Consider the following 27,492-nt stretch of genomic DNA (forward strand, 5'->3'; position numbering starts at 1 on the left):
TGGGCCTTAAGGCAAACAAGGAAGGATAATGAAAAAGCCATAATTGGGGTTTAGTTTGCCCCTCAAACCCCAGAAACTCAGTGCCACTGCACCTGCAGCACCAATGATCCTACAGCCCTACGAAATAGGCTTTGTCCTCTGCCCACTCCACAAAGCTATTACACCTAGACCTGAGGCTCAAAGTTGGCTGTCTGCCCCATTCCCATTGTGTAATAAAAAAAAAGGGGAAATAGCCCCACATCTCAAACCCCCCCCCCCCCACCCCAGTGCTTGGGCCCTGTTCCAGGGAAACAAGGGTTACCTTGGCCCTAATACTAACAAGGAAAATGGGTCTCCTTTCCAATTTTTGCTAGTAAGACACCATTATTGGGGAACAGTGGCCCTCTCACACCCTTTGTTCCAGCATTGCACCTACTACACTAATGGTAATCCTGGCCCTTTCATAAAAAAATAGCCCCCATATGTCGCTGCCTTTCTCAGGTCATCTGTCTGTTGAAGAGCTGTCTCTGTCCATTTGTAGATGGAAAAATTAGCCTCCAGATAACACCCTTCCTATGGGCCACTTTTTTGACATTATCCGTGGATCTTGCTCCTTTCCTCTTTCTCCTGGGCCATTACTTGAAGCCCCAGGTTCTGGATGATCAGGGCTCTGCGTCAGCGCTTCAACTTAACAGAAAGGATATCTGTAGGAAGCTGGCTCTGTATATACTATACCAAAGTGAGGTATAGCGTGCACAGAGTCCAGTGGGAATCCAAAGGTAGGCAAAGGTAAAGATAGATAGCACCTCACTCTCTATTTTTGGTAGTGTGGTCGAGCAGTAAGGCAGTATCAGAGGACAGTGTTAAGCATTTGTTGTACACAATAAGTCAGCAAATGAATTCACACACTCAAAGACTGAGCTTCAGACCAATTGTTTTTGTATAAAAATATTCTTTAAATTATTTTATTTTCTAGAATCAAGCAAGCCTGGCACAGGTAAGCACTAGTAGTAATGCAGTTTGTAAACATGTTGAATTGTAATTGTATATGCACTTTGTTTTGACTTACAGTATGGTTGCAGAGAAATGCAATACTTTGTAAATACAGTACATAGACTTGAATGGGCTTTTCAGTCAAATACCAGGTAGGTTACTTTTTAGATTACTTTGCTTACTCAGGAGAGTATACCTGGATACTACTCTGGGACATATCCAGTAAACAGGTAAGTAAAATAGTTTTTGTTAAATAGAACAATTTTAAAGAATTCTTTTTGGTTTTCAGACTACACACTTTGAAACTTGTCCAAGAAAAACAGTCAATGTTAGCCTATGGGGGAAAATAGTGTTATCGTTTTTAGGTAAGTATTTGGGAGTTAAGGTTCAGGGGGTAGACTCAGGGCTCCCACTGGGTCAGGGATGCACTCTAGTTACACTCTCAGCTGCACTAGGGCGGCTGGGTGCAGACTGCTGAGGCCCAATGTTATCCAATAGGGGATAGGGGGCCTCCGGTTGGTGGCTGCTGACGAGCAGGCCACTTGGTTGTGGGAGCAAAGCTCCTAGACTTTAGCTCAGGGCAAATGGGGAAACAAAATAGCACCAAAGGTGCACCCTCAGCGGCACTAGGGCAGCCGGGTGCAGGGTGCAGTTTCGACGTCAGACACCCTGTTGTTTGCAATGGGGAACCTCCGGTTTGCAAATGAACTGCAGGCTTAGGGAGGAAGGTCTTCTGGGTGCGACCACCACTTCGAGAGGTAAGTTGGGAAGTTTGGGGTTGGTTAGGCACCGTCGGTTTGGCCACCCAATGCCGTGGGGCATCGGGTGCCAGGGTGACTTTTGGGGTTGGATCTTCTTACCATCTCCTGGTCGCGGTGTGGGGGACCTTCCTGGTTTAGGCTGCAGGCGTTGGCTGGGGGCTTGAGGTAGGTCAGGTGTCACCGGATCTCTGGTTAGGATCATCAGGGGGACCTCCTTGTGGTGTTTGCCCACTCGAGCTAGGGCCGTGAACAGCGGGTGCAGAGTGGGGTGGATCCGCAGTGTCCGGCTAGAAACAGAGGTTGCAGATGAACAAATCCAGTGTCCACAGGAGACACAGTCTTTGAGGTTGAAGGCAGGCAGGTCCTCTGGGGTTTTTGAGGTTGGTGGCTGCAGGACACACCGGGATTTCGCAGGAGCATGTTTGAGGTGGAGACAAGCCGGTAGGGCTGGGGCCAAGTCAGTGGGCGTCTTCCTCTTGTTAGCTTCTGCATGGCTGTTCGGTCCTTCTTCTTCTTCTCTTGTAGTTTCTTCTTGTCTGATGAATTAAGGTTCAGAGATGCCCCTAAATACTAGATTTAGGGGCGTTACAGGTAGGTAAAAGGTTGGGACCAATGGGTCCCTTCCCCGGGGTGGGTACACCTCCTAATATGCAACCCTCCAGTGGGAGGGGGGCATGAGCCTGTCCCTGGTTGGCTGAGTCCCCCCATATGCAAGATGGCAGAGTCTGAGAGTTGTACTTCACCTCGCCTCCCCCACCTGAGGGGTAGAGTTGGCAGAGGTGGGCACACATCTCTTCGTCACTTCTTTTTCCCGCCCAAAGTGGGGGTCAGAACCAGTGGGGACCAGTTGCTGAAAGCAGCAAGTGGCCTGGGGAGGCTCGCAAAGGCGGCAAGCCTTCGAAGCCTCCCCATCCTGAGGGAGGAGGCTTGGCACCTCGTCCCAGGATGTGCATTGTTTCAGGCCCCAGAGAGCAGAAGGCTCTTGACCCAGGGGTCCAGAAACATGTCTTGTGGTGGCAGCTGAAAGTAGCCACTCAGCCTGGACACTAGTGGGAGGTTAGTTGTCATGGGATAGCTCTAAGATGCCCTCTGTGTGCATTTTTTATTAAATCCCACACTGGCATCAGTGTGGGTTTAAGGTGCTGAGAAGTTTGATACCAAACTTCTCAGCTTTCAGTGAAGCAATTATGGTGCTGTGGAGTTCGTAATGACAAACTCCCAGCACCATATACTCTTAATGGTAGCACTCCACTTACAATGTCTAAGAATGGACTTAGACACTGTAGGAGTACAGGGCTCATGAACCTGTACCCTCCCCACTGGTATATTGCACCCAGCTAGAGGGGTGACTGATCTATGCCAGAGCAGTGGGTTGTAGGAATGGCACACAGGGATATGTGCCATGTCGACTCTTCACTTTGTTCTGCACCAAAACACGCAGCCTGCAAAGGCAGTGTGTGAGTGTGAAGGTACAGGATCTCTAAAGGTGGCACAATAAGTGCTGCAGCCCTTAAAGGCCTTCTCTGGACACAGTACCCTGGGTACCTGTGGTACCATTTACCAGAGGCTGACCTGTGGCCAGAGATGCCAATTGGGTTTAGGCTTCAATGCAGTTTTAGGGAAAGAACATAGGCCCTGAGTACCTGATTAGCAGGAGCATAGGGCATACTGAGTCAAAGCACATCAGCAGTTCAGCAAAAAGTGGGGGCAACCATGCAGAAAGAGGGCACTTTCTCACACAACCCCCCCCAACGAAAGAGGATGAGACTAACCTTTCCCTAGAGAGTCTTCATTTTCTAAGTGGAAGAACCTAGAAAGTCCATCTGCATTGGCATGGGCAGTCCCAGGTTTGTGTTCCACTACAAAGTCTATTCCCTGTAGGGAGACGGACCACCTCAACAGTTTAGGATTTTCACCTTTTATCTGCATTAGCCACCTGAGAGGTCTGTGATCAGTTTGAACTAGGAAGTGAGTACCAAACAAGTGTAGTCTCAGCTTCTTCAGGGACCAAACCACAGCAAAGGCCTCCCTCTCAATGGCACTCCAACGCTGCTCCCTGGGGAGAAGCCTTCTGCTTATAAAAGCAACAGGTTGGTCTTGGCCTTCATCATTGGTCTGGGGTAGGACCACTCCTATCCCTAGCTCAGAGGCATCAGTCTACACAATGAACTGATTGGCATTTTCTGGAGCTTTGAAAATTGGTGCTGAGCACATAGCCTCTTTCAGGGTGTCAAAAGCCTTTTGACAACTAACTGTCCAGTTTACCTTTTTGGGCATCTGCTTGGAGGTGAGTTCTGTGAGGGGAGCCACAATGGACCCATATCCCTTCACAAACCTCCTGTAGTACCCAGTCAAGCGAAGGAATGCCCTGACTTGGGTCTGGGTTGTTGGAGCTGCCCAGTCCAGGATGGCCTGGATCTTGGGCTGCAAAGGTTGTACCTGGCCTCCACCAACAAGGAGGCCCAAGTACACCACAGTTCCCTGCCCTATCTGGCATTTGAATGCCTTGATAGTTAGGCCTGCAGTTTGCAGGGCATTTAAAACCTTCCCAAGGTGGATCAGGTGATCCTGCCAGGTGGAGCTAAAGACAGCAATATCATCTAGATAAGCTGCACTAAAGGACTCCAATCCAGCTAGGACTTGGTTCACCATCCTTTGGAGGGTGGCAGGGGCAGTCTTTAAACCAAAAGGCATAACAGTAAACTGATAATGCCCATCAGGTGTGGAGAATGCTGTATTTTCTTTTGCTCCTGGGGCCATGCCAATTTGCCAGTACCCTGCAGTTAAGTCAAAGGTACTTAGAAATTTAGCTGCACCCAATTTGTCTATCAACTCATCTGCTCTTGGGATAGGGTGATCATCTGCCTTGGTGACAGAGCTGAGCCCTCTGTAGTCCACACAGAACCTCATTTCTCTCTTTCTACCCTGTGGATGACGTTTGAGGACTAGAACGACTGGGCTGGCTCAGGGGCTCTCAGAGGGTTCAATAACCCCTAACTCCAGCATCTTGCTGGCTTGAGCTCCGATGCTTTCCTTGACTTTATCAGACTGGCGATAGATTTTGTTTTTGACAGGTGAACTGTCACCAGTGTCCCCATCATGGGTACATCAGTTTGTCTGACCATGGGTCAAGGAAAAGAGCTTTGCATAATGCTGCAAGACTTGCTTGCAATCAGTCTGCTGTTCGGCAGAGATGGTGTCTGAAAAGACAACTCCATCCACTGACCCATCACTTGGGCTGTATGAGAGGAGGTCAGGGAGAGGTTAACTTTCTGCCTCCTGATCCTTATCAGTCACCATCAGCATGGTGATGTCAGCCCTGTCATGGAAGAGCTTAAGGCGGTTCACATGGATAACCCTTTTGGGTGTCCTGCTTGTGCCCAGGTCATCCAAGTAGGTGACCTCACTCTTCTTTTCTAGGATAGGGTAAGGGTCACTCCATCTGTCCTTGAGAGTGCTTGGTGCCACTGGCTCCAAAACCCACACCTTCTGCCCTAGTTGAAATTCTACCAGTGCAGCTTTTTGGTCATACCAGTGCTTCTGAAGCTCCTGGCTGGCCTCAGGATTCTTGGATGCCTTTTCCATGTACTCAGCTATTCTGGACCTTAGGCCAAGCACATAGTCCACAATATCTTGTTTGGGTTCTTGGAAAGGCTTCTCCCAACCATCTTTTACAAGACAGAGGGGTCCCCTCACAGGATGGCCAAACAGAAGTTCAATGGAGGAAAACCCTATTCCCTTCTGTGGCACTTCTCTGTAAGTGAAAAGCAGGCATGGTAACCGGACATCCCATCTCCTTTTGAGTTTTTCAGGGAGCCCCATAATCATGCCTTTCAATGTCTTATTGAATCTCTCAACACAGCCATTGGTTTGTGGGTGATAGGGTGTAGTAAACTTGTACTGCACTCCACACTCTTTCCACATGTGTTTTAGGTAAACAGACATGAAGTTGGACCCTCTGTCTGAAACCACCTCCTAGGAAACCCTACCCTGGTGAAGACACCAATGAGGGCCTTGGCTACTGCAGGAGCTGTAGTAGTCCTCGGGGGAATTGCCTCAGGATACCTAGTGGCATGATCCACTACCACTAGAATAAATTTGTTTCCTGAAGCTTTGGGAGGTTCAAGTGGACCCACTCTGTCCACACCTACCCTTTCAAAGGGGACCCCCACCACAGGTAGTGGTATCAGGGGGGGGGGCTTTGAGGGGCCACCTGTCTTGCCACTGGCTTGAAAGGTGACACAGGAGCTGACAAACTCCTTTACTTTCTGGAACATCTGGGGCCAGTAAGAGTGGCTAACTAGCATTTCCCAAGACTTGGTTTGGCCCAGAAGTCCAGCTAGGGGGATGTCATGAGCTACACTTAGGAGAAACTCCCTGTACTGCTGAGGCACTGCCACTCTCCTAGTGGCTCCAGGTTTGGGGTCTCTTGCCTCAGTGTACAGTAGTCCCTCTTCCCAATAAACTCTGTGGGTACCACTCACATCTCCATTTTCCTGTGCAGCTGCTTGCTGCCTCAGGCTTTCAAGAGTTGGACAGTCCTGCTGTCCAAGGCACAGCTCTTCCCCAGAGGGTCCCCCTGGGCCCAAGAGTTCGACCTGGTAAGGGTCAAGCTCCATGGGCTCAGTTCCCTCTGGGGTGTCCAAGTCCTCTCCTTGAGGAGAGGGTCCTGATCCTTTTGCTGTACAGAAGCTGGTTCCCAGTCTTCTTACGTTTTCTCTTGGAAGGATGGGCCATACTTTCAGGCTCCAACACTTCTTTTTCTCCATCTTTTCTGCTCTGTGCTCTTGTTTTTTCACACACCAATTCAGGGATATCCAGCATTGCTGCATGGGTTTGTAGTTCAACCTTAGCCCATGCGGAGGTTTCCAGGTCATTGCCAAGAAGACATTCAGCTGGTAGTTTCGGAGAGACAACCCCCCCCCCCCCCGCCTAATGTCACCATAGCCATTGCATGGTTAGTGGTAACACTGTCAGCATTGGTGACTGGGTAATTTCTCCCAATCAAATATTGCTACACAGCTACAGTGGCATACTCAACTTCCCCTTCTGAAACTAGAACTGCTTCAGTGTGCAACCCGATTTGCTCTTGGAACACTGTTGATCCCATCTGTAGACTTGCTGCACCAGGAGTAGCTGTAGTAGGACTAACGGCCTTCTTGTTTGGGCAAGCAGCAGCTCCAGTTAAGTGTCCCAACTTCTTACAGTTGTTACCCCAGGCCTTTAAATGATCAAAGTTCTTTCCCCTGTACCTATTATTGGACTGAGAAGAGTTTTGGGACCTACCCCGTGCATGTTTTTGGGGCCCTTTAGAAGACTCCGGCTTTTTATCTTGGGATGGGGAGGTTTTGTAACCCCTTTCTTTTGGTCTCCCCCTGTGGTTGTTTTTTTCACCCTTGTCTTGACCCAGTGTTCTGCCTTCTTTCCCAGTTCTTGTGGAGAAATTAGACCTAGGTCTGCCAAATGCTGATGTAACTTTTCATTAGTGCAAATACTTAAAACATGTTCTTTCATAAACAGATTGTAAAGTCCATTGAAATCATGCACATTGTGTCCAGTTAACCAACCATCTAGTGTTTTAACTGAGTAGTCTACGAAGTCTACGAAGTCAATCCAGGATTGGATTTGGGTTTTGTGAGCCCCCCTCAATCTAATTCTATATTCCTCAGTTGTGAGTCCAAATCCCTCAATCAGAGTTCTCTTCATGAGGTCATAAGACCCGGCATCTGGTCCAGAAAGGGTCAGGAGTCTGTCTCTGCAGTTACTAGAGAACAGTTCCCAAAGGAGTGCCCCCCAGTGAGACTTCTTCACTTTTCTCATTTCACAAGCCCTCTCAAGGGCTGTGAACCATTTGCAATAACATCACTCTCTTCATATTTAGGGACAATCCCTTTGGGGATTTTAGGATTATAAGATTGCTCTTTATCCTTATTGTGTAAATTGCTGCCTCCATTTCTGCTCTCTCTCTCTCTCTCTCTCTCTCTCTCGCCAGCAACCTGGTCTCTAGATCCAGTCTTTTGGTCAACCTTGCTAAAAGGCTGTCCTCATCATTGAGGCTTTCCTCAATGTCCTCTGTGGTGCCTGACCCACCTGTGTGGGATCTAGGTACTGAGAGGTTGATTCTTGGAGTCATGGCCACTGGGGCCCTTTTCTCCCTATTAAGTGAGGGAGGTTGATCTACCTGGTCATCCTCCTCCTCTTCTTCCTCATCTGACTGGTCTTCACCAGTTTCAGATGGGTGGTCCTTAGCATACCCAGCCAACAGCTCCTGGAGCTTTTGTTTAGTGGGATGGGACCCCATGGCTATGTTTTTAATTCTGCATATGGACCTAACCTCCTTGAAAGACAAGTGAAGGTAAGGGGTGAGGTCAAGCTCCTCGCCCATGTCCTCTATGACATTGTGGTTATTTTCACTAACAGCTGGGTTCCTATTTTGAGACATTGTTAAAAAAAAATTCTGACCCCACTAACCCTAGCTACAGTGACTTTTTATTTTTCTAAAATTCTACAGGGACTTAACCAAGGCCCTAGCAAGACTTGTAGTAATTTCGCAAAAAATGCCAATTTGAAACATCTGAATTCTAAAGACAATTTAAGAGTTCTGTTGTGTGATCAGGTGGTAACCAAGTAGTCGATCAAATGCAAAGTTGTATATCCCACCGCTGATCCACCAATGTAGGAAGCTTGCTCTGTATATACTATACCAAAGTGAGGTATAGAGTGCACAAAGTCCAGTGGAACCCCAAAGGTAAGCAGAGGTAAAGTTAGATAGCACGTCACTCTCTATTTGTGGTAGTGTAGTCGAGCAGTAAGGCAGTATCAGAGGACAGTTTTAATCATTTGTTGTACACACTAAGTCAGCAAATGAATCCACACACTCAAAGACTGAACTTCAGACCAATTGTTTTTTGTATAAAAATATTCTTTTAGTTGTTTTATTTTCTAGAGTCAAGCAAGCCTGGCAAAGGTAAGCAATAAATACTTTACAGTAGTAATGCAGTTTGTAAACAGTTTGAATTGTAATTGTGTATGCACTTTGTTTTGACATACAGTATGATTGCAGAGAAATGCAATACTTTGTAAATACAGTCTGTAAAAAACCTTGGTGTAAAACTGGACAATTCCCTGAGTATGGAGCTACAGGTTCAGACTGTGGCCGGTCAGTGCTTCGGCTTTTTGAAAATGCTCAAACAATTTCTGCCACTACTTCAGATCCCATACAGGAAAATTGTGGTCCAGGCCTCGATTGGTTCTAGGCTGGATTATGTGAACATTCTTTATCTTGGTCTTCCAGAGTATCTGCTTACCCGTTTCCAGGTAGTGCAAAATGCTGCGGCCAGGGCTATTTATCTCTTGGCCCCAGGACTCGGATGTCTGCTCATTTGAACTCTCTCCACTGGCTCCCGAACCGCAAGCGGATACAGTTTAAGGCCCTTGTGCTGGCCTTCAAGGCCTTACATGGTTACGGAGCCCCTTACCTGAGGAAGAGAGTTCAATTCTATCATCCACAACGCTCTCTCCGTTCCGCCTCATTGGCGCTAGTCTGTACTCCGGTGGTGAAATACTCCCGAATTGGAGGACGCTCCTTTCGGCTGCTAGTGGCTAATCCATGGAATAATCTACCGCTTGCTCTGAGACTACTTCCGGATCTTCGTCCCTTCAGAAAAGCCCTAAAAACATGGCTGTTTCAGCAATAATTTAGCACTTCGCGTTCTGCTCATTATCCCTTCCTGTCTAGCTCAGTCACACTCACCCAGCGCCGGGACACTCAGTAGAGTAGCTGTGCGCTTTATAAAAACCCTGTTAACATAACATAACAGTGCATAGACTTGAATGGGCTTTTCAGTAAAATATTAAGTAAGTTACTTTTTAGATTACTTTGCTTACTCAGAGTAGTATACCTGGATACTGCTCTCGGACATTTTCTGTAAACAGGTAAGTAAAATCGTTTTGGTTAAATAGTACAATTTTAAAGAATTTCTTTAGGTTTTCAAACTCCACACTTGAAAACTTTTACAAGAAAAACAGTCAATGTTATACTATAGAGGAAAATAGTCTTATCTGTTTTGATGTAAGTATTTGGTAGTGGGAGTTGAGGTTCTGGAGGTAGACTCAGGGTTTCCCAGGGTCAGGGATGCACTCTAGTTACACCCTCAGCAGCGCTAGGGCGGCCGGGTGCAGAGTGCTGAGGCCCAATATTATCCTATGGGGATAGGGGGCCTCCAGTTGGTGGCTGCTGGCGAGCAGGCCACTTGGTTGTGGGAGCAAAGCTCCTAGACTTTAGCTCAGGGCAAATGGGGAAACAAAGTAGCACGAAAGGTGCACCCTCAGCAGCACTAGGGCGGCCGGGTGCAGGGTGCTGTTTCGACGTAGGGTGCCCTGTTGTTTGCAATGGGGAACCTCCGGTTTGCAACGGCACTGCAGGCTTGGGGACGAAGGTCTTCTGGGTGCTACCACCACTTCGAGAGGTAAGTTGGGAAGTTGGGGGTTGGTTAGGCACCGTCGGTTTGGCCACTCAAGGCCATGAGGCGTCGGGTGCAGGGGTGCCTTTGGGATTGGATCTTCTTACCAGCTCCTGGTCGCGGTTGGGGGGACCTTCCGGGTTTAGGCTGCAGGAATCGGCTGGAGGCTTGAGGCAGGTCAGGGGTTGACGGATCTCGAGTTAGGATCGCTGGGGGGACCTCCTTGTGGTGTTTTCCCACTCGAGCTTGGGCCGTGGATGACGGGTGCAGAGTGGGGCTGATCCGCGGTGTCCGGCAGGAACCAGAGGTTGCAGATGAACAAATCCTGTGTTCACGGAAGACACAGTCTTTGAGGTTGAAGGCAGGCAGGTTCTCCGAGGTTTTTGAGGTTGCTGGCTCGAGGACACACCTGGATTTCGCAGGAGCAAGTTTGAGGTGGAGACAAGCCGGTAGGGCTGGGGCCAAGTCAGTGGGCATCTTCCTCTTGTTAGCTTCTGCACGGCTGTTCGGTACTTCTTCTTCTTCTCTTGTAGTTTCTTCTTGTCTAACGAAGCAAGTGTCAGGGGTGCCCCTAACTACTAGATTATGGGATGTTACAACAAGGTAAAAGGTAGGGATCAATGGCTCCCTTCCCTGGGGTGGGTACCCCCCTATTATGCCACCCTCCAGTGGGAGGGGGGCATTAGCCTGTCCCGGGTTGGCTGAGTCCCCCCATCTGCAAGATGGCGGGGACTGAGAGTTGTACTTCACCTCGCCTCCCCCACCTGAGGGGTAGAGTTGGCAGAGGTGGGCACACCTCTTTTCCTCACTTGTTTTTCCCGCTGGTTCTCCCGCCCAAAGTGGGGGTCAGAACCAGTGGGGATCAGTTGCTGAAAGCAGCAAGTGGCCTGGGGAAGCTCACTAACGCAGCAAGCCTTTGAAGCTTCCCCTTCGTGAACCCTGCCCATCCTGGGGGAGGAGGGTTTCCACCTCGTCTCAGGATGTGCATTGTTTCAATCCCCAGAGAGCAGCAGGCTCTCGACCCAGGGGTCCAGAAACATGTCTGGTGGTGGCACTAGTGGTAGGTTCGTTTTCAGGGGGCATCCCTAAGATGCCCTCTGAGTGCATTTTTCATTAAATCCCACACTGGCATCAGTGTGGGTTTAATGTGCTGAGCAGTTTGATACCAAACTACTCAGCTTTCAGTGTAACCATTATGGTGCTGTGGAGTTTGTAATGACAAAGTCCTAGCACCATATACTCTTAATGGCAGCAGTGCACTTACAATTTCTAAGAATGGACTTAGACACTGTAGGGGTACATGGCTCATGTACCTGTACCCTCACCACTGGTATATTCGACTCCTCACTTTGTTCTGCACCAAAACACGCAGCCTGCAAAGACACTGTGTGAGTGTGAAGGTACAGGACCTCTAAGGGTGGCACAATATGTACTGCAGCCCTTAAAGGCCTTCTCTTGTGCCCTGGGTACCTGTGGTACCATTTACCAGGGGCTGACCTGTGGCCTGAGATGCCAGTTGGATTTAGGCTTCAATGTAGTTTTAGGGAAAGAACATAGGCCCTGGGTACCTGTTTAGCAGGAGCCCAGGGCACACTCAGTCAAAGCACATCAGCAATTCAGCAAAACGTGGGGGCAACCATGCAGAAAGAGGGCACTTTCTCACAACATCTGTATGTCGAAGGGTGCATGATCTATGGGGACTGATGTGCATGTGGTTTTATTTTATTTCACAAAACCAGTTCCCATACTTGTTGTTTAAAAAAAAATCCCTGAATGGTTAATATGGCCCTTGAGGTGCCTCTGGGTGAAAGTGAAAAGGAGGGGTTGGGTCTCTCATATGTAGTGAAGTCGAGGGTCAGACGGAGAGGTAATGAAAAAATAGGCCTTCTCACCAAGGTGCCTGCTACCAAAAAGAAATGTAAATGTGTGCAATTGGTTAATCACCAAATGTAACGCTTTCCTGGGACCGTGTATAAGCCTTAATTGATGGGATCTCTTTAAGTTTCATGATGACAATTGACATAAGGGTGTTGAGTTCTTAAAGGTGCCCTTTTAATGGATACGTATAAAAATGCTGCCACTAGGTACATTCGTATTACCTATTACTAAATATATGCTTTGAAAGCATTTGCTTTATCTTAAACACTAAACCCAGAGGCACTGGAATTATGTGATTATGCTGCTTTCTAATGGATTTGCCACCTAATACATCATCTAGTGTATAAAGTGCAGATTTGAACAAAAGAAAATATTTCTAGCTCAAACAGATCAAAATTTCAAAAATGAGGTGACATGTTCCCGTGCAGTAGAAGCCATTTGCAAAGGTTAACTGGTCTCCTTTCAGTTACTTATATCTGTATTTGGTTGTTAAATTGGTACTAATTAGGTGAAATATTTGCCCAAACAGCATTAACTTATGTAAAAAGTACAAAATAATGAAGTAATACTATCAAAAATATGTTATATTATGTCACATAATTTGCAGTTTCTTGACGCAAAATACCAGTGACTCTGACTAAAGAATTCTGCAAGCCTACCTTATACTTTGTGTAAAACAATTTCTAAATAATGATTCACATATTCACATTCAGTGTGGTTTCTGTTACTGGCTGGGGCCTCGTATCACTATATATGCACAAGCCCCTTTCCCCACTGCACCCAGTAAGATTCAATGCTATGACTCTTTGGCCTCACACCCAGATATCTGCAGTGACTGCATTAAACAAACGAGCCTTCAGAAGTATTAACTTGCAATTATTCTTCATTTAAAGTGTGTGTTATTTTATCTGCAGTTACCTGGATGTAAAAAATTAACAAAATAGTTACAGAATATTTTGTTCTTTTTAATTATGTCTTCGACCCGGTCATGCACTTCAACTGCAGCTTGTAAATGAAGACAGCTTGAAAACGTGGTAATTAAACAAATGTATGCTTCCAGGCAGTAATTAATTTCTAAAAGAATGAGGTGTGGTGCCCAACGTGCTGCTCAGAAGTCCACAGTCTGCCCTTTTCAATGTCTGTGCAAAGGCTGAGTAGTCTTTAATCCAACCCATGCCACCAGACACTCCCTTCCCGTTTATCTAACTATTTCCATTCCCTGCTGTCTCCCTTTGTGACGTTTTTTCCGTCTTTCTCCTCCTTTCTTGTTTGTGGGCCTGATTCACAAAGGGGCTCCCCACTTATGGCGTAGGACCTGCAGTTGTGGAGGAGTCTCCGCACTTGGACGAAATCTGGGTGGGACACACTGGAGGAAGGGAGAGAGAGACTCCCCCTGTACAATTCAAGAGGATGCTTTTCGATTCAGTGATAGATCACAAGGAAGTGGCAGGGGCCCATCTCAGGAAGGAGATGGAGCTGACAAGGGAATCATAAATAGTAAGGCCGAGCTAGGTGGGCTCCCAGGCTGGGCTCCCGTGCCCAGGAGTAACCTTTTATGCACAAATCACTCTGGGTGACATCCAGGTGCGAACTGCCATTGCCAGTGTTGTGGGTCATACAGCTTCGGAGACTTCCTTGCTATGACAGGCAGGCTTTCAAGCAGAAGAAGAGAGAGAAAAGAAGCAGAACCGCAACATAAAACTTTAAAGACGCAGACCCTAAATCACGTTTCATGTCTAGAAAAGGGCTATAAAAAGGGGAGGTTGAAACCTCAAAAACTGTCCTCTGCCATGGAGCCAGATGGGCCGTGGAGGAAAGGAAAGCTCTGCAAGACTTCTGCATATAAGCAGGACTGGGAGCCAAGGCATGCTAGTCTCCCTGCTGGGTGAGGAGACATTACCCCGGGAAAACAAGACCACCAACTCTGCAGCCTGGACCACCTGCGCCTGCCTGCTTGCCAAGAACAGTGTGCCATGTGAATAAGAGGAGAGTGCTGGAGTAAGGGGGTGCAATAGGGAGCCCTGGGCAGCCCCCGTATGTTAGTAGAGGGCCATCGTTGACTGAACTGTGCATTGAGTGCCATGTGAATAGTGTCAAGCCCATACCGCCTTGTTGGGGAAACGCATATGCCACAGGGGCCACCATAGAAGTGACTGTGTGACAAAGTGCCAAGACTTGCATGAGCCTTGATGGCAGCCCTGTATTCCAGGAGGGGCTGCCGTGGTGTTGGTGATCACACTAGAGCAGCCCATGCCTTGCCCATGTACTGCAGCAACCCTATAAGCCAGGTGGGGCTGCCTGTACTGATTTTTGCCAAAGATCGGTCCATCACCCGGGAAAATGAAAGCTGTGACCTGCTTACGAATGTCACTATTTCTTTCAATGTGTAGAGTTAGAAATAAAATACTTATTTTTCAAATCCAAAAGCAGCATTTGACTGGACATTGATATATTGACATTACTGAGTGCACTTTGAGTTATGAGTTGTGTTCACTAATCTGTATCTACTCTTCCTCCTAAGGGAACCTTTGACTGCTCGTCCACAGATACCACTGAGAGTCAAGTGCAGAAGGGGTACTTGGTGCAGATGAGCAGGATCATAGAAGGTCGGGCCCTGGGACATCAAGAGTCAAAGGCCTCAACTTCCACAGTTGGGCCCAGTAGCCTCTATGTGCCCTCTGGCCCTCTGAAAGGGGTTCTGACAGAAGGAAACTAATATTGTTTGGAAAGTGTAGATTTTTGTCAATGACTGAAGTTGTCTGACTCACCGTCCCACATTGTGTGCGTAGTGGACGGAAGAAAAATGTGAATGATACAACAACACACTAAAGAGTGCTGGCTGAAAGCCACTCTGTGAGAATATATTACATAGATCTTGAGCAAAATGAAAAGGTCTTGGCTAACGTCAGAACTAATAATAAGTTAATTGCATATACAATTCTCGTAAAATGTAAAGGTCTTTGCTAAAACCAAACGTAAAAATTGTGACTGGAATAAAAGAGGGGTGTAAAGGTACACAATGGTAAAGCTAAAGAGCATTTGGGTCCTGTGTGTCAAGAACGGGGTGCATTCTGCATCTGGATCCTTTGTGTAGAGATGGGAGACACAACAGGGGGCTGCCTGTCACCTAGGCCCGTTTCTGACATGTCAGGTCAAGCCCGTGCAGCTCCTGCCGCGCAGGGGCCGCTCCTCTCGCTCACTCCATAGGATGCTGTAGCCTGCCAACAGGGTGGGCTGCACTGGAGAGGGCGTGCCTTTAGGACCCAGAGGAGGTGGGATGCTGGAGGAGGAACAGGAGGCACTTGTCCCATTCCGTTAGAGTCTCAAGGATCCGACAGAGCAGAGGGAAGAAACAGCCCGGAGCTCAGACTGGTGAGAAAGAAGGAGGCGACGCGGCGGGGCCAGGGGAGGGCCCGAGCTGGGGGAACGGTGTGGGACGAAGTTACGGGGTCAATGAGGCAAGAGTTGTGGGGAGCAAGTATTTGGGGGAACAGATGGGGACAAGGAAAGCGAAGCTGGGGCAAGATAAAAGGGGCGCGAATTAAGTAAATGAAGACAATATGACAGAAATGGGCGCAAGGGAGTGGGGCTAAGATAGAACGGGGCACGGGACACCGCGATATTAATGGGAGGGACCTGGGGGCATGAGACAATGAAACAGGGCATGAGGAATTAAATGGATGGGACTTGTGTAAGAAAAATATCTGAGGGAAAGATGCTTTGATATATTCGGTGTTAGGTGAGCATATGAAACGCGTGGAACTGTAGGGACGGAGGGGCGGGACAGGAACAACGGCCGCTCAGGTAATAGGAAGAGGGTACAGATGTCCAAGTCACTGACAGCCTATCTGGGAAACCTGGCATGGTTGTCTTATCGACGTAAACTCCACGGTCTTCAAGTTTACCCTTCGTGTGCCCACTGTGACAGCTGCTGGTGCCCTGCAGAGCCCCCCGCCCTTCCCACTCCCCCATCAAAGTGCCCCTGGAAGGGCGCATCTGTGTATGTCTCATATTGTGATGTCCAATTTATGTCAGGGGGCATTTTCTGTGATGGGAGCGGGGCGGAGGGTACACGAGGAACAGCAGAAGAAGCACAGAAACAGCTTAGCTAAGTGTGAGTGTGTTTTTTGGGTTGGGATACTAAATATAATAGGGGGCCAGCATTAAACCGCGACCGGCACAGCTGAGCAATGCTACCGAGACGGGAACTGAGCAGCAGGCAGGAGTTTGGACAGGCCCGCGAGTTTTGTGAGTTTGTGATTCTTGACGTTTTTTGAAAAAACGTACGTTTTTTTTTTCTTTTCTAAATGCCTTGTAGCTGCAGAAGATTTGTACTTGCAACCGTAGTCAAGAGCTGAGGGTGGGGTGCCCAAGGTAGAGTGAGTTAGGGGGTGGGGGGGCCGGAGAGAATTGCTGTCTGGAGAAGTTTGCGTTTTTCCCCCTTTCTTCGTTTCCTGGAAAGAAGGGGTATAAAAGTGAGCTTCAGTCAGTTTACAGTATGTCCCAGCTGCCAGTCCAGCCCTCCCACCTCAGGCTGCCTTTTGTTCTCAGCAGCAGCTGGAATGCTGCTAAAAGTATCAGTGGGAGGGATGCGGGGGGAATTAAAGAAGGTGGGAGGGAGGTGGGACCTTTTCCCTCGGCGGGTGAAAGGAGGGGGTGGGTTAATTGGTCCCAGATGTGGCCAAACTGAAACGAAACACGTAACAACGTGAGCGAGAGAGAGAGTGAAACAGGGGTTCAGCCTGGGGGTGGGGGGTCGGTCACTGTCTTTTTCACAGTGTTCTGAAAATAGACAATGGTAGCGAGAAACACACACACAGTTCAAGTGAGAAAAAACCCAAGAGCGAGGTCTGAAACATCCTGTTGGGACAAGCGAGGTAAGTACATTGCTTTCCGATCCTGAGGCGCTTTCCACGAAAGAAATTCTGCAAAGGCGAGCTTCTCCCAAATTGAAGGCAATCCTTAAAGTAACCCAATCTGAAACCAAACAGTGCAAGGTAATTGTCCCAAAAGAGAGCAACCCCCATTAACTTACATTATGTTAATTATGTAGGCCAATCGTATCTGCTTCTTTGTACAGCTCTCTGTTACCCTTACGCTTTATGTTCGCGCTATATTAAAATGTTCAAATAAAAAAATAAAAAAGCGAACCTCAAATTTTGAATCTTGGATGTGAACAAGATGAGCGTGTGTCCCTATTGAGACAACTTAAGAAGCGAGGGAGGTGCAAGGTGAGTGGCCATAACATGAGTGCCTCTAAAACTGATAGAGCACCACCCCTGCAAAGAGAGTGACCTTCTAACATAAATATCACCAAATTCAGCAACCAACAATGCCAAGACCCGCAAGGTTAATAAGCATTAAAAGTGACGATGGTCCCTCAGGTGATGCAACACCCACAAGCAGCAAGCACCTCAAAGCCAATAGCCCCCAGACTGAGAGACCTACAAATTCAAAAGCCCCTCCACGGAGAAGCTCCCACAAAGAATCAGTCTATAAATGAAGTGTGCGACACAAATAAGGCAGCTTCTTATGAACACCCCTGCTAAAGTGTGAGATCCTCTAATGTTAGCAATTCCTAAAGTGAGCAGTCCGCAAAGGCCTGTAATGCCCAAAGTGAGAAACCTCACAACTCAATCAAGCACCACAAAGTGAATAAACTCTCTAAAACTGAGATGCTCCCTAAATGGACACTGCCACCCAAATGTAGTAACTCTCTAAAGGGAGAAGACTCACCAAAGTGAGTGCTCCCAAATTAAGCAAGCAAGCCCCAAAACCCGAGGATGTAGCCTTATGGCTAGAGCGGTCGACCACAAGGCTGGGGAACCAGGTTAGAGTCTCGGCAACGACGCTCAACATACCTTGATTATGGGAAAATCACTTAATCTCCCCGTGCCTAACAAAAAAAATGAATGATGCCTTCTGGAACCAAACGGGTGCCCCTGTAAAGCGCTCTGATACCCGATGTCTCTGGTCTAGTTTGCGCTATAAAATTAACTGCTCACTTCTCACTGCTGGAGAAGTTACGGCATGACGTCATGCCAGGTGAGCGTTGTAGGGGAATGGAAATCCTTTAAAGAGGGTCGTTCTCTCTCTGGATTTCCCTTCTCTTTTTGAAACTCACGAGCAGCAATATTGTCGTGGTGTCATTAGGGATTTAAGTGGAAGCTTTTTTAATATTATATACTAGCCATAGTTGCTGCTTATTTAGCTTATGCAACTAACAACCATTGACAAAGCCAATAGTCCTGACTTCTTGTAGGTATTATGTTACGTGCTGTATCATATATCTGCATGCAATGACAGAAACAGCAAAATAAAAGTTGGGCAGCACACCATGCTAAGCACAGACTTTTGGTTTACTTGTTTTTAAACCACGCCTTAATTACACTGGCCATGCCCCTTGAGAGACCCCCGGGTTTTTCCATCCCACTTAAAGCCCTGCTACAAGTGTCTTGTGAGTGGGATTCCGCCCTATATTCTTGGAATCCTACCGGCTGTTATGATTGGAATGGCTGAGGATTATATTTTATGATTTCCAGCTAAAAAACTAATTAGGCTAAAGGTCGAAATAGATAGCACACAAAGATGCCGCATTGGGTCATATGCTGCGCCCTGTTTATTCAACAGTTATGTAAGAGTAGGGCAGGGAGCCGCACTCCTGGGAATTACCTGAAACGCTGATGCAGGTGGTGCCGGAGGACAACAAGCCAGGCAGAGCTCAAAGGTTTGACCGGCTTGCCCGGACAGACTCCTGCATCTCATCAACAGGCTGCATGGTGATAGGACGACGTGGTACGCTCTGCTGTAGCCAATCAGAACACAGCCCAGGCTCTGCTAGGAACACAGTGCTCCTAATTTACAAATATGACTGATTGTGACATAGACTGTGCAGTCTTTCTCTGCATACTCACCCTTGGCACTGACTGACATATGCTTCCTGTGCCATTCTGATGACTTCAAACTGTCTTTAAGCCAGAATAAACATCCGTCACTCCACATGTAGGTGACAGTGGGCAGTAACAGCTGACGGGATGCTGTTAATGCCATTAACTCCCAGATCGAATGAGCGAAAACCACAAAATGATAGTGATGGATCGACAGAGAATCTACCATCCTAAAAACATCTGCACTCCTCACATAAGGTTGCGATCTAAAATCAGTTCAGAAACTATCTTTCTCCATGTGAAATGTAGTTAGAAGACAGCAAGTTAATCCCATTGCTTTGAAGAAAAGTCTTGACCTGTGGCCCCACAAACCTTAGAAAAAGAGATAGCTTCTTTAAATCTAACTGAATGAGTGTATCAGTTTGGTACAGGTCCGTAGCAGACACAGGATAGTGTTACCATGATATCCTGTTCTCTCAAACACCCCTTTCTCCAGTGTCTGTGCTGGGTGGGGTTATACTTGTTAGTAAGGATAGCGATAGTTTACTCGGAGCTCATGTTAGGGTTACAATTTAAATCTTTCTAGTAGCATAGTGAGTAATGTTATAAATCCTAGTGAGAGACGGCCTCGCCAGGGCACACATATTTAAAAAAGTAAGGTGTATTGATACATTCAAGCATATGGTGAATATTGTGCTTGGTTCCGTGAGGCAAAGTGAAAAGACAACAGTGGTGATTGCAGGGGTGCATCCGTGGACAAAAAGAACGACTTGAAAGTGAATGATCAAGGTCCACACTTGTGGATACAAAAGACCGGCTCTTCCAGACTGGAAGAACAAGCCCACGAGCAAGAGAGATGCTGTGCTGTGCGCGTGCGCCAGAGAAGAGACGCCGTGCGCGTGCACATCGGCTGTCTGGGCGCGCACATGTTTTGTCTCCTTTCGCGCACCAAACCGACAAACAATAGTCTCGCCAGGGCGAAGCAGCACATGCGCTGCGTTCGCTAGGCGAGACCTAAAAACATACAAAGGGGCTGATTTATAAAGACTGCGTGAACACAGTCACATAAAGTGCTGCAAAATCTTGCTGAAGTATTTACTTTCCTGTGCAAAACTTTGCTGAGCAGGAAAGTTGACTTTAAAATATCTCAAACAGTGCTTTAGACTGCTTTGCACTAGTTTCCACCAGGGGGACGATCAATGAGCGAACTGGGCATTCTAGCGCAAACCTCCGAGGGATTTTGATGCAAAGTCAGATCTACAACGATTGTAAGACGTGTCTTTGCATAAAAAATGTCTCTTTGAGGCAGGTGTTAAGTAGTAGAGTTGTGTTTATTTCTCTTAACATTTCACACATTGCAGGGCAGATTTGTCAAAAAGGAGCTTTTGGTTACTACGTTGTGTTGCACTTTGACAGACGCCATTGCTGAGCCATACCTACTAACCTATGACACTGCTGCTCTCTTCCCGAGAGCTGGCACACAAACCGGCTAACTAGTGCCATGAACACATCTTTACACTTTAGTAGTGCAAAGGTGTGTGATTGATGTCCAGGTTAGGTCACCCATCCAATACAAAATACTATGCTTAGATTAACTTTAAAACGTTTCTCAGATTGCCTGTGTGTTGTGCAGTGGAGCACACATGACATTTTTGAAAAGTTAGAAGAAATTAAAAAAATTCTCCTTGTTAACATTTGCCTTTAAAGAGACATTATTTTTTGGCGCAAAGCCATGTCTACCAATTTTAGTAAACCAATCAATCAATCAATCAAGCATTTGTATAGCGCGCTACTCACCCGGAGGGTCTCAAGGCGCTTGGGGGAGGGGGGTCCGCTACTGCTCGAACAGCCAGGTCTTGAGTTGCTTCCTGAAGGAGAGGTGGTCTTGGGTCAGGCGGAGGTGGATGGGGAGGGAGTTCCACGTCTTGGCAGCTAGGTAGGAGAAGGATCTTCCTCCTGTTGTGGCTCTTCGGATGCAGGGGACGGCGGCGAGGGCGTGGCTGGTTGATCGAAGCTGGCGGGTGGGAGTGTAGAAGGTCAAGCGGTCGTTGAGGTATCTTGGGCCTTGGTTGTGGAGAGCTTTGTGTGCGTGGGTGAGGAGTCGGAACGTGATTCTCTTGCTGACGGGGAGCCAGTGCAGGTTTCTCAGGTGTACGGAGATGTGGCTGTGTCGGGGAATGTCCAGGATGAGGCGTTCTGGATGCGCTGGAGTCGTTTCTGGAGTTTGGCTGTGGTTCCGGCGTAGAGGGAGTTGCCATAGTCCAGTCGGCTGGTGACGAGGGCCTGGGTGACCGTCTTCCTGGTTTCGGTGGGGATCCACCGGAAGATCTTACGTAGCATGCGTAGGGTGTTGAAGCATGATGCGGAGACGGCGTTGACTTGTCTGGTCATGGAGAGGGAGGAGTCCAGGACGAAGCCCAGGTTGCGTGCGTGGTCTGTTGGTTTGGGTGCGCTGCCAAGGGCAGGGGGCCACCAGGAGTCGTCCCAGGCGGAGGGTGATGATCCCAGGATGAGGACTTCCGTCTTATCTGAGTTCAGTTTCAGGCGGCTGTTCGTCATCCACTCGGCTACGTCTTTCATCCCTTCGTGTAGGTTGGTTCTGGCGGTGGCGGGGTCGTTGGTGAGGGAGAGGATCAGCTGGGTGTCGTCGGCGTAGGAGATGATGTTGAGGTTGTGTTGGCGTGCGATGGCTGCGAGGGGGCTCATGTAGACGTTGAAGAGGGTGGGGCTGAGTGATGATCCTTGTGGTACGCAGCAGATGACTTCGGTGGCCTCGGATCTGAATGGGGTTAGGCGGACTCTCTGTGTTCTTCCGGCGAGGAAGGAGATGATCCATTCCAGTGCCTTCTCCTGGATACCGATGTTGTTGAGGCGCTGCACTAGGGTGCGGTGGCAGACCGTGTCGAACGCCGCGGAGAGGTCCAGGAGGATGAGGGCCGTTGTTTCCCCGTTGTCGAGCAAAGCTCGGATGTCGTCGGTGGCTGCGATGAGGGCGGTCTCGGTGCTGGGGTTGGCCCGGAAGCCGGACTGCGAGTGGTCGAGGGATTCGTTCGTCTCGAGGAAGGCGGCCAGTTGTCTGTTGATGGTTATCTTGATGACTTTGGCCGGAAAAGGAAGGAGCGAGATGGGGTGGTAGTTTTTGAGGTCGGTGGGGTCCGCTGATGGTTTCTTCAGTAGGGCGCTGAGTTCGGCGTGCTTCCAGCTCTCTGGGAAGGTGGCGGTGTCGAAGGAGGCCTTGATGATGTCCCGCAGGTGGGGTGCGATGAAGGAGTCGGCCTTGTTGAAGACGTGGTGAGGGCAGGGGTCGGTTGGAGATCCTGAGTGGATAGAGTTCATCGTGCGGATGGTGTCTTCGGTGTTGACCGGGGTCCAGGCGCGGAGGGTGGTGGTGGGGGGCGTTGTTCCGGTCGTAGGGTGCGTTGGCTGTATGCTGAAACTGTTGTGTATGTCTGCGATCTTGCTGTGGAACAACGAGGCGAGCGAGTTGCAGAGGTCTTGCGAGGGCGTGATGTCGTTGTTTCCGGCGCTGGGGTTCGAGAGCTCTTTGACGATGTTGAAGAGTTCCTTGCTGTTGCGGGCGTTGTTGTCCAGTCGTTCCTTGAATGCGGATTTCTTGGTGGCGTGGATCAGCTGGTGATGTCTTCGAGTGGCGAGCTTGAGGGTGGTCATGTTGTCTGTAGTTGGGTCTCTGCGCCAGGCTTTCTCGAGGGCCCGGCAGTTCTTGACAGCAAAAGCCATAGGCGGTAGCTGTGGAACACCCATGTAGCACCCAAGGGAAGCCTCTGTGACACAAATTAACGCAAAGCAGCGCGAAGTCTATTTGCATTACTTTTAGGGCAACTTTCGAGTGCAAAAGAGTTTTGCGCATGTAAGTAAATAATTTGTAAAGACTTTACAATATTTTTTGTCTCTTTGTGATCCTTTGCTCTAGTGCAAACTTGTGATCAATCTGCTGCTACATGCGTACTGCACTGCACAACACACACCCAACATATGAAATGTTTTAAAGGTTGTCTAGGAATAGTATTTTAAACTAGAACTGTACCCTGCCTATACATAGCCCGAATTAGACGTTACACACACACTTTGTACTACTGTGCAAAAGTAATGTGTAGTGCTAGGCAACCTGGTTTGTGCACCAGTGGAGGGAAGAGAGCAGCAGTAGGCCATATTTAGTAAATATGTCTGTGCTTTTCTCACTCACTAGTGTAGCGTAAAAGAACATCTTTTGTTGCTGCTCGTGTTGCACTACTTTTTAATAAAACTACCCAAACCTGAGCAGGACCATCTAGTTCTTGATCCTTCAGCAGTAAGGGAATCGCCCAGCGGTGTAGAAAGGGAGAACGGGGGCTGTCCGCCTCGGGCGGCACAAGTTTACGGGGCAGCGGCCTCCTCCCCCTCGTCTGTGCCCCCTCTTTCCCCGCTCTTAAATGCAGCCACCGTGGGCAGCAAACGCAGGAACCGCCACGGGCAGCAAAAGGTCTAGCTACGCCATGGAATCTCCCAAACTGCACAAGCATCCCAAAAGTGAGTGACTTTCAAAAGTGTGAGCATCGCCACAAATGAGCAACCCCCCAAAGTGAATGAGTAGCCAAGAATGTGGTAAATTACAAAAGTGAGTGAACTCTTCCAAATGGTCTAGTGCCATCACTCGCTTAAAAAAAGTAATTAAGAATGAATAAGCCAGCACTGATCAAACCATAATGCCACAAGTGTTAATTAGACAAGAGACAGCCAGCCTGCTCTACTCAACATGGAATGCGCCAAGGCATAGAAGACGTGTGCAGTCCCTGCTAAAATTCTCCATATCCTGTTTATAAAGCTGCAGTGATCAACTGAAGCTAGAACTCAATTAATATTTTCATATGTTGAAGAACATTTGTGACCCTTGAGAAAATGGCCTCTGCACCCGATACTGAGGCTGGACCAGTTCCCAAGCAAACGCTAAAGGTTTCTAGCAATAATTACTGTACCGAAAAAAAAGAAGAGGGGTACCCCATGAAGGAAAGGTGAGCATGAGTGGGCACTTTGCTGCAAACGAAGATGAGAAGCGAAGACAAAGTTTCATTCAACACCTTTTTTGGGCACTGAAGGGCCCACAACACACAATTCCTGAAACATCGAGTCATTTTTTTCCATTCTCACCTTTTCAGACTTTAAACAGGGAGAATGTATCACTTGCAGTCTTCCCCTTTCTCCCTCCCTAGTACTAGGCCTGGGTGGAATTTCAATTACGACGGAGTAATTGGAGAAATGTTGTTAACCCCTTCCCTGCTCATGACGGAACCGTTCCGTCATGAGCCACGGTTGGCGTGTGCTCATGACGGAACGGTTCCGTCATGACAATCCTGTTGGCGGCCGCTCCGCCTCCGCGGCGCTGTTTCCCCGCCTGTGCGAGGGGACAACGCAAATGGGCGGAGTCATGACGGAACCGTTCCGTCATGAGCACAGGTCAACTGTGGCTCACGACGGAGCGTCTCCGTCATGAGCACAGGCCCACCGCGCTGCCCCCCTGCCCCCCCCAGCGCTGCAGCGGAATGTCCGCAGCAGCGAAGGGGTTAATTCCGTGTTACTCTTTGATGCAGAATTACCGATAATAACGCAATTATTCCTCTTCGTGTAATTAAGGGTAATTTGGGGGAAAATCCTAATGCGAGAGCACATTTAGCAAGCACATGTGGCTGCTCATACTCACTATTCATGTTCAGCCGCATTTAGTTCTATTTGTTAGTGCAAAATGCATCCATTTTGGACATGAGGGGGCATTTTTGCACTAAGAAATAGTGCTAAACGCAGAATTACTCTTCTTGTGTAATTCCACGTAATCTCACATCATTTATAGCTAATTCCATGTGATTACGCTACACAGAATTGCACGAATTACGCCCACCCTTACTTAGTACTCTCAGACGAATGTCAGGCACCTGCTTCTTTGTTATTTCACGTGGAGCATTCCTGTCAATGCATCCGCAATAAAATAACAAAGTAACGGATGCCTCCTCCACTATCGAAATCTTTATTTGAACTTGATTGCTGTGTTAAACAGATCTACGTAGGTGTTTGCTGTCCCATAATGGTGAAAGAAAGATTTTTTGACTGTTACATCTTGGAAATTCCCCAGCTGTCTTTGATTTTAGGTCATAGCCTACCCGACAGCGCAGCTGTCTGGTTTGCTAATGCCAACTAAGAGACATTCGGAAAGTTTCCCTGAGAATACATTCTGTCAATTACTTACCATTGGCTTTGTGTTATGTGACTCACATTTACTTTCTTTCCATTTGCTGGCTCTATGTGTTTTAGGCTGTCCAGCTTGTGTTCGTACCTTCTGTTGCCCAAACCCTATTTATTGTCTTCTTCCGCCAGTACTGGATTTCTGTAAACAGACCTTTAAATCTTATTCTTATCTTGTCCCATTTGCTATGCATTCAAAGACAGAGGTCCAATGTCAGGCTTTGTCTTCCAGGGAGTTTTGAGTTTACTTTTCTTTCTCTGACTTCAAAGTGAGAGGACTTGTGTGACAATCATGCTGGCTACTTGGGATGTGCTTGTGGAAGGCTGTACTATGTTATTTGTTTTCTACCACACAACAAACTGTAAATGTCCGTAAAAGAACAGTTCAGATATTTCAGAATATATCTGAATTAGAAAAGCACAAATGAAGCACATTTATTGGTAATTCTGAAGTGTGGTGGAAACAAATATTTTAATAGGATCAAATTAATACACTAGGTGATGAAATTTTCCCACATTATTGTTTTTGCGCTGCATAAAACTAAGTCTGTTCAAATGCAATGGTCATTTCAATTAAAAATGTGTTGTCTGTAGTTGCAGTGCGTCACCACACCATGTATACTCCAGTTTCTACACTGCACCACTCCACTCCATGCCACACTCTCATTGCACTCTACTCTGCACCACTTCACTCTGTCACTTCACTCCATGCCCTTCTAATCTACCCCACTGTACTCTATACCCCTTTCTACTCAATACCAATGCACTTTACCCCACACTACTCTACTATGCACCATTTACTCTTCACCACTGCACTCTACGCCATTCCACTCTGCACCACTCCACTCTATGCCACTCTACTCTGCAACACTGCACTCTATGTCACTGCACTCAGTAGGGAAAGTGTTGGATAGCGGAGCTGTAAAAATTACTATTCCCACTCGAGAGAGTGCAACATTAGGGAAAGCGTTGGATAGCGTAGGGGTAAAAATTACTATTCCCACTACAGTGAGTGCAACAGTAGGGATAGCGTCGGGGTAAAAATTTCTATTCCCACTCCAGAGAGTGCAACAGTAGGGAAAGTGTTGGACAGCGTAGGGGTAAAAATGACTATTCCCACTCCAGAGAGTGCAACAGTAGGGAAAACGTTGGGTAGAATACGGGTTAAAAATAACATACTTATAAATGAAAAACAAATTGACATTAAATAAAGATTAATTATTAAATTAACAATAAATTATCAATACCAATAAATAATAGTAGGAATGAATAACCAATTAATAACTAATCACCAATTAATAATCCATTAAAAATCAATTACCAATAAATAATTATTAAAAATCAATTGCCAATTAATAATGAATTACCAAATAATAATCCATTACAAATAAATTATAAATAACAATAAATAATAATTATAATAAACCAATTAATAATTAATTACTAATTCATAATCCATTAAAAATAAAAATAAATATCGGCAACAATAAATAATAATTAAAAATTAATTACCAATTAATAACTAATTACTAATTAATAATCCATCTAAAATAAATTAATTATCAATACCAATAAGTAGCAAAAATTAATTACCAATTAATAATAAACACGCTATTAATTATCAATACCCAAAAATAAAAATTAATATTGACTTATTTACTATTAAATTACTCCCCCCCCATTCCCCTATAAACCCACAACCTGCTATGGTACTAAAATGCTAAATTTAATTAAAAATAATTAATAATTCCTAAAAATTATTATTTAATTTACTATAATTAAATTACTTCCCACCCTATTCCCCTATAAACCCACAACCCGCTACGGTACTAAAACGCATAATTGTCTTTAAAAAAATGACTAACTTCAAAATAATTTATACATATATATAAAAAACATTACAATATTGTTGTAATAAACTTAGGAGCCGGGGATCCTTGAAGTTGTTTATTACTCGAGTCTACACAGCAGAGGCAACAGGTAGTACAGAAAACATCCACCTTCATAGAAACGTCTCCGCCTATTTTAAAAATACATAGAATCTCATGACCCCATCACCCAGCAACACAACGAACATTCTACATGAGCCCTTGCCACGCAGGCTAACATTCTAAACCTATCCACGAGGCATAACATATCCCCCTTTCTCATTTCTTTTTTTAAAAAAAACATAAACACAACAAACATTAAAAAACAACAAAACGAAAATTACAAAATTTTAATACTATCACAGTAATTCAGTCACGAAAACGTATGGAAATTCTGCTCGTCCTACTACTCCTCCTTCTCACCGTAGCACGA

General features: G+C 46.9%; 1 protein-coding gene across 1 annotated transcript in view; it reads left to right on the plus strand.

The window, feature by feature from the left end:
• Nucleotides 1-15,305: 15,305 nt before the first annotated feature.
• Nucleotides 15,306-27,492, plus strand: part of MFAP2 (microfibril associated protein 2) — a 224,523-nt gene continuing 212,336 nt past the window's right edge. The window contains exon 1 of the mRNA XM_085608588.1: nt 15,306-15,445. The gene's annotated coding sequence lies outside the window, so the exon portion shown is untranslated. The remainder of the gene's footprint in view (nt 15,446-27,492) is intronic.

The sequence above is a fragment of the Triturus cristatus genome, chromosome 1_2 (genome assembly GCF_964204655.1).
Source record: "Triturus cristatus chromosome 1_2, aTriCri1.1, whole genome shotgun sequence".
Lineage (NCBI taxonomy): Eukaryota > Metazoa > Chordata > Amphibia > Caudata > Salamandridae > Triturus > Triturus cristatus.